Here is a 6,596-nt window from a genome sequence, read left to right on the forward strand (position 1 = left end):
CTGTAACCTTGTAGGGCACTAATTCTGGAAAGAAATATTTTAAAAGTGAAACAGCTTAAAATTAAAAACAGTACACCTTTTGTTAACATAAAGAAGAATATAATATATTTACATGCATTTTTATCATGCTTGCATAATTATAAATCCAAATTTTATAGTTACTAAGGTATGCAATTTTTATTTTCTCAAAGTGTCACATTATGAGATTCAGACCTGTCGTTTTTTTTTTTTTTTTTTTTCCCCTACAGTGTTTGGAAGGATAGCAATGATATGTATTGGCAAATTCATTAATTGGTCTCAGCTGAGGGTTTCATGAGCTTTACCAGCTTGGAAAGTCTTGGTGTTTCATTTCCGTCCAGAAAACAGACACAGACAAATGAATTACAGAATACTTGCATTTACAACCACAATACACTGCCTCATGGTGCAAAGTATGATATCAAATTTGCTATCAAAGTATGATATCAGATTATCAAATTTGCCTTTTTTCAAAATGGAAAATTTTGATTTTATGCATAAAATGCAGACACTGTTCATGACAAAGATTGTGTTCATAACTTGTTCATAGTATGCCACAATGTAATGACAGTGTTCTATGGGTTTTGTTGTGTAAACCTAGTGGTAGCTCCTTGAGCTACAATAGCGACTATAATCAAGAAGAAACTTGAGGAACTGCTTAGACTTGACTGGACTTTATAATCTGGGTAATATATATAATATTCCTGATCAGAAAATATCTATTTTTTTTAAACTGCCATTTATCCAAATGACTATGTTCACACAGTGGGATTGGCAGAGAAGGCTGGGTGTCAGAAAGTGTATTGAGAGTGTTGCATGGTTTCCTCTTTCTGAAAACTAATTTCTTATTCAACAAAATAGGCAAACTAACAAATGATATATGCAGTTTACAGGAAAAATTAACTAACCTTATGTCCTGAATTGATTTTTTTTATTTTAAACAACTAACCAAATGCAAGTTTCAAACTGATTTCAATCTATGGTGTATTGATGTATTTTTTTGGGATGGGATTATTGCATGGAATCTGAAATGGTTGATAAAAGTATTAATTTTTATAATGAAAAGCAGAGGTCTGCTTTTTCTTCCAACTGGGATTAATATCAGTATTAGTAGTAGCAAATGTGAGAAAGCAACCTTATACAGCATCAGCCAAAAACATTACTTATCCATCCCCTCTGACAGTTTGTCCTTAAATTTATTCAAACTATCCACTTCCACAACACCAGACAGAAGTTTGTTCAAACAATTGACCACCTGCTGGCTGAAGGCATATACTTCAATTCTGCACATCATCCTTCAATTTAAATACAGGGTGTCCCAAAAAAGGTGTAACCAATTTTAAATGTTTGTAACAAATGTAATTTTAATGATAGAAACACAAAACCTGCACTAAATGTGAGAAAAACAGTTGAAGTTTTTACTGACATTCAACATGTGCACCACTTGTCACATGAACAAAAAGGTGTAACCAATTTTAAATGAGCAATACAAACATGTTGGAGAAAATGGAACAAGATGAACGTGTAATGACACGGATTTGTTTCAGGGACGAGTGCACATTTCGTGTTTTGGGAAAGGTGAATAAGCAAAATGTCAGAATTTGGGGGACTGAAAACCCACACTGCATGCAGGAGTATCAGCAAGATAGCCCAAAAGTGAATGTGTGGTGTAGCATCATGGTTGATCGTGTTATTGGGCCCTTTTTCTTTCAAGAAGCGACTGTGAGAGTGAATAATTACCAGGACATGCTTGAGCTTTGTGTATCCTCAATTGGATGAACTGCCAAATGGGGTTATTTTACAACAGGATGGAGCACCGCCACATTGGGCTTTGAGAGTGAGGTCTCTTGATGACAAGTTTCCTGGCCGTTGGATTGGGCTTGATGGTATCATTGCGTGGCTACCACATTCACCATATTTATTCCCTTGTGATTTTATCTTATGGGGATTCATCAAAGACAGTCTACAAGACCCCTATTGCAGACAGCGCAGGATTACAAATGGCAGGATTACAAATGCAATTACCATGAATAAGTGTGACATCCTTGAAAAAACATGGGATGAGCTTTATTACTGATTAGATATTGATCGTGTGACAAGTGGTGCACATGGTGAATGTCAGTAAAAACTTCAACTGTTTTTCTCACATTTAGCGCAGGTTTTGTGTTTCTATCATTAAAATTACATTTCTTACAAACATTTAAAATTAGTTAAACCTTTTTGGGACACCCTGTATATGCCTCCTAATTGTGCTGTTGGAGCAAGAGCATGCCATCAGCATTGAGCTTATTCAAAACCTTAAACACCTCAATCAGATCTCAAAGGGGTGCCTAGTCTCCATATGCTGCAATTTTCAGAACTGAAGCCTTTCTTGGTAAAAGTATCCTTTTGTTCTCCTCACTACTAATCTCATTGCTCTTTGCACTCATTCCAATGGAGTTTCTCAGTACTCCATTGAACTCCTGTGCCCAAGGCAGGTGCTCCAGCTGCCATATCCCTGAGCTGGCAATGGATCTTAGCATTTGCAAAAAACTTTGTTTTTATACCAGTTGTCTTGATATTACAGAAAAAAAGTTTTACAATTTTTGTTGTAATACCAAGGCAACAGTATAAACACAAAGCTTTTTGCAAGTGCTAAGATCCATTGCCAGCTCAAGGGCATAGCAGCTGGTGCACCTGACCTGCCTTGAGTACAAGAGTTAAATCCTTTAATGGTGTAAGTTCATATCGATATAGGTACAGTACTTATTGACATAGTTGGGGAGGATGGGACAGGAATCTGCACTTCTGAATAGCTGCTTTTGGTGCACAAATGCTTCATCCTGGCTCTGCAAACACCGCCATAGCTTCCCCTTCCCCATATTTAGTTTAAACTCAGCAGTATTATGTAAATCAATTATTGTAAAAGCCATAGCTTTTATATAGCTACAAGCTTTTAAATTGTTTAAACAATTAAAGAAATTTAATTATTAAATAATTTAATAAAAAAAGCAAATACATATTTCTGATCTGTGGTCGTGGGTATTAAAATACTAGTGCTAACTTCAGAAATTATAAGTGCAGTGATATGTTGTGGTCACTGACAAAAGACATACTCCCAGCACTCTGGAGAAGAGTGGAGAGAAATAAGCTTTTATACAAAATATAACAGTGGGAAGCTTATATGGCATCAGCCAAAAAAAAAAAAAAAAACAATGATGCCCACTTCATTTACCAATTCTTTCTAATGAGTTGCATAATCCTTTAAATTTATCCAAAATACCCACTTCCATAACACCAGTTGTCTGGGAAAGAGTAAGAATACCATCAGCATCTATTTTGCTCAAACTATTTAAAGCCTTAAAACTTCCATCAGATCTCTTCTCCATTTTTCAGTTGCTCCAGTTTACAGAACTAAAATCAGAGACATAAATGACTACCCTTTGTGCCCTCGACTAAGACGATCACCACTTTGTGCCTGTTAACAAAATTTGTTGTTGACAGAACCCTGTGAGCTGACTCAGTCACTCTGTAATGCTCAGAGAACCTCACATTGAACTGTCCAATACCTTAGGTCTTTTTTATATTCTCCATTTTGAGTGCATTACGGCCTTATTGGCATATTATTCTGGGATTATTGTAACCCAAATACAATACCTTGCAGTTATCAGCAAACCTCGTTTGTCACTTTTCAGCCTATCTGCCAATTTATCCAGATCTTACTGTAGCAACACCGATTATTGTCATTATTAACCACCCTGCCAACTGAGACATTAAATTTGTTATACTGTCATCAGTACAGTTAATAAATATCAAAAACAATAAGGGATCCCCTAACATCGAATCCCAAGGGACTCCACTAATAACATAAGTCCATCAAGGGCAGTGCTCACTCATAACCATCCTGTCTCCTGCCATTCAACATTCCTATTTATCCAAAGCAGTAACTTGCCCCAAATTCCACCCTGATCCAATCTGTATAGCAATTGCTTGTGTGGAACGCAAAAATTATTTTTTGTGACTTATATGATAGTAGCTGCTGATTAGATCAGATTTCCCCTTAAAAAAAAAAAAAAAAAAAACATGCTGAGATTTCCGTGTAACTGCATTCGGTAGTCAAGCTTATTCGCCTATAATTCTTTACATCATCCTTTGATCCCCTTTGTGAATAAGAGAAACCTGAATCCAAGCATGCTTTCATAATTATGGCTTAAAGTTTGCTTCCTCATTTCCTGCTTCTTTTAATACAATACAACTGGATGGATTTTGTCAGCCTCAGGTGCCTTATTACTTTTAACTTTGTCAATTTTGCTTTCACTTTCCTCTCAGCTATCAGAAAACCATAGGCTACTAGCTGAGTGGTCAGGCATGAGAGTGCATAAGTACATGTGCTTTGAGTGACCATGGTTCAAGCCCACGTGACTACTAAATGTGGTGCCATTTCTAGTATTCTCTCTTGTTTTGAACTCCTCTGTTGTCCCAGAATATGAAGAGAAAAATTTATTTAACTCCCAGTTAGAATTAGGTATACTTCTGGTATTTCCATCCCTAAAAACTCATTTAGACATGAATTACATACAAAATATTTATTCAATTTTGGCAAGTTGAATGGGATCATCAATATTTATGCTATTCATATTGATGAACCAATGCAGTTCATCCCTTTCTTTCTAGTGTAAGCAAAGTATTCTTTGCTGTTTTTTTAGCCGAAGACAGTATTGACAACACGATGCTAAGTAATGGAGAAATCAATTAACTGCCAACTCTTAAACTAGCCAAAAACCTTCCATCTGATCAACAATTGCCAGTATGGATTCTATCAGTGTCAATCCACTGGTGATACGGCTTATGTTACCGATTTATGGACAGATTCAATGGAAAAGTTTGGTGAAACACAAGCAGTTGCTCTTGACATCTCAAAGGCTTTTGATCATGTTTGGCATAAAGGTCTTCTAAACAAGCTTCCATCTTATCGTTTGCCAACTGTTTTTTGTAATTGGTTATCCAGTTTGTAATTGGTTATCTACCATCACGCTCACCGAGGGTGATGGTAGATTGCTCTCTGTCTTCTAACTTCTCTACTAATGCTGATGTCCCCCAAGGTTCAGTTCTTTCCCCCACTCTTTTCCTCTTGTATATAAATGACCTTCCATTGACTGGAAATTCTATCCATAGTTTTGCCGATGATAGCACATTGCATTCCACTTTCCATTTTGAAAAACCTTGTCCTGCTCAATCAGCTTCAACTGTTCAAATATCCATTACCAATTCCTTAAATGCTGATCTCCAGATAATTCTCCAGTGCGGCAATGACAACTTAGTTGATTTCAATCCTTCTAAAACTCAGTCTTGTCTTATATCTTGCAAAAAGGATTCTTCTGCTCCTATGCTTATCTTTGGTGATACTCTGATTTCTAGGCAAGATGATTTATCTCTTTTGGGGATTACCCTGACTTCTAATCTCTCTTGGCACAAGCACATTACAAATATTGCTTCCTCTGCATCTTAAAAACTTGGTTTTCTCTTTCACTCTCGGTGTTACTTTTCTTCCAAACAGCTGCTCACTCTGTATAAATCGCAAATCCGCCCTGCCATGGAATATTGTTCCCACAACTGGGGTGGTGCCCCCAAAACCTCTCTCAGGCTTCTAGATTCCATTTAGAAGAGGGCAGTTAGGTTAATTAATGACTCCTCTCTAACAGAGTCTCTCCACTCTGTCTCATAGACATACTGCTTCTGCTGCATGCCTTTTTTACATATACTTCCATGGGCACTGTTCTTCTGAATTGGCTTCTATAATTCCTGCTCTCTCTCTCTCTTTCAAAACAGTCTGAACACGTGCTGCCAACATCCATTTAATGCCCAACTTCAAACTCACATGACCAACTTTTCATCTTCCTTGTTTATTCATTCAACTGCTGTTTTCTGGAACAACCTTCCTTCATACGTATTTCCTGAAAATTAGTCTACAGAAGTTCAAGTCTAATGTCAAAAAATATCTTCTTTCATCTTCTCAACCTCCAACCAAAGCACAGTACTAAGTACTATAGGTTATAATACCTCTAGTGTTTGGGGTTTTCATAAAAAATACAGCACCAGCAAACAAAATGATTTCTCCATCCTTTTCAATAATTTGTCCAAACCTTCATTAAATTTATTCAAACCATCCACCTGCAACAGTAGGAGGAATAGAAATCAGCAAAATAATGAGCACCTCTTGAGCATTTCTTGATATACTTGTGTGCCGTGCTGCTTAAAGAATATTTAAGTAGGAGAAAGTTTACTCTAACTATTGAGTAATCCCTTGGCTGAATGCAAATTTCCACACCTGTTTTGCAACCATCCTTTTCTTATTTAGATTTATGCTCCCCTTGTGTCATCTAAAAGAGTAGAGATGCCATTAGCAGTTAGTTTATTTAACCATTTTAAAGTCTTTTCACTTCAGTTAGGTCACAATGCAGATTTCTAGTTTCCAGAAACTGCAATATACAGAATCCCAATCTGTCCTGGAAAGAATATCCCAACTAATCTTATTTCTCTTCTGTGCACCCTTTCTGACAGACAGATCAATGTCCTTATGTTTCCATGCCTGTATTCAG

The sequence above is a fragment of the Mastigoproctus giganteus genome, chromosome 6, assembly GCF_048544385.1.
Source record: "Mastigoproctus giganteus isolate SK-2022 chromosome 6, ASM4854438v1, whole genome shotgun sequence".
Classification (NCBI taxonomy): domain Eukaryota; kingdom Metazoa; phylum Arthropoda; class Arachnida; order Uropygi; family Thelyphonidae; genus Mastigoproctus; species Mastigoproctus giganteus.